This window comes from Mustela erminea, chromosome 12, assembly GCF_009829155.1.
Source record: "Mustela erminea isolate mMusErm1 chromosome 12, mMusErm1.Pri, whole genome shotgun sequence".
Taxonomy (NCBI): domain Eukaryota; kingdom Metazoa; phylum Chordata; class Mammalia; order Carnivora; family Mustelidae; genus Mustela; species Mustela erminea.
The window spans coordinates 12,409,254-12,410,643 of NC_045625.1; positions in this window are offsets into that span (position 1 = coordinate 12,409,254).

Sequence of the window (1,390 nt, forward strand, 5' to 3'; positions counted from 1 at the left end):
GTTGGTACTCTTTCCCAGTTAGTCGTGGCTGTGCGCTGCCAAGGCACAACGGTGAGTTTCTTCTCTCATCTAAGCTTGGTAGGCAGTCGTGCTGGCTGCTGTGTCCCGTGTCCCCACTCCTGAACGCATGCTTTCTGCTGGGCCCCAAGCTGGCTCTGCAGACTTGGAGAAGGGCCCAGCCCACCAGCCCTAGAGGAGCTCTCGGTCTGGCCAATGCTATTATAGCAGATGGATCCCTCCGACATGCTGTGAGGGCTGGGGTGCAGGACAGAATAGGTGCAAAAGAGAAGTTATTGGGGGGCCTGGAAGGGGAAGTGCAGGGGAGCCTGTTTGGAAGATGCGGGAGAATTTGGTCTGGGGAAGTAAAAGGGAATATGGGATGGGAGGCAGGGAGACAAGGAGACAAGTCTCTAGCTTTGACACATACTGGGTCTCCTATTGGATCTTACTGGGTTCCAGAGCCACCACACCATCTGGGGAGTGAAAGAGAACATGTTTTCGCTCCTGGGCCACTTGTCTTTCAGCAGCAGAACTGTTGGTTCAAGCCAAAGTTCTCCATGAGGCGGGGAGTGGAGTGGCCCTCCCCACCCTGCACAGAGTTGCTCAGAAACCTCAGCTCCGGGTGTACATCGTCCTCACCCCTGCAGGGCCCTTGTCTTTATTTTATTAGCTGTTTCACCCACCATCCCTGGCCCCATCTCTGCCCTTCCCCCCTCCCTTCTTCCAATCCACTTATCAAATGTTGATTTAGATATGTGTGTATCTTTCAGAAATAGTTTGTGTGTGTGCTTCTTAGACAAGAATGTGCCTTCTGTTTTCCAAGCACAGTATTTTATAGAGGTGACCTGTTGCCCCAGAAGGGAGGAGTAACCCCCAGGATCCCTCCATGGAGCAGTTGAGTGTGCCCAGGCTGCCTTCTGCTCCTAACTCTGCCTACATGCTAATTCCAGTTCACTAGTTTGAGGGCCAGTTTCCTATCCCTGCAGACCTTGTCAGAGCCTTTGAAGGCCCACCTTTTCCTGGCAGCTCTTGGTGTGCCAGGGACAAAGCATGGGGGTAAGGGTAGCATGGGCTGCTGAATCCAGCAGCCTCTATGGAGGGATGGTTATACAGAGATCCAGGATGTCTGTGGCCCAAGTGTGGCCATAGAACATGTCACTCCTTCTGGTTTTCAGCTGACACATGATCTTGGGGGTGATGTTGAGAGATACCGGAAATAAGAATGCTTCAGGGAGTGGCACTTGGGAATGCACTTGCTAGACCCCATTCCCAGAGATTCTGATTAGCATGTCTAGGGTAGGGTCCAGAAATATCTAATTCATGGGTGATTCCGAAGCCGGTGAAATGAGGATCCCCTAAGAAATCATCTCAAGAAAGTACACTTGGGGCC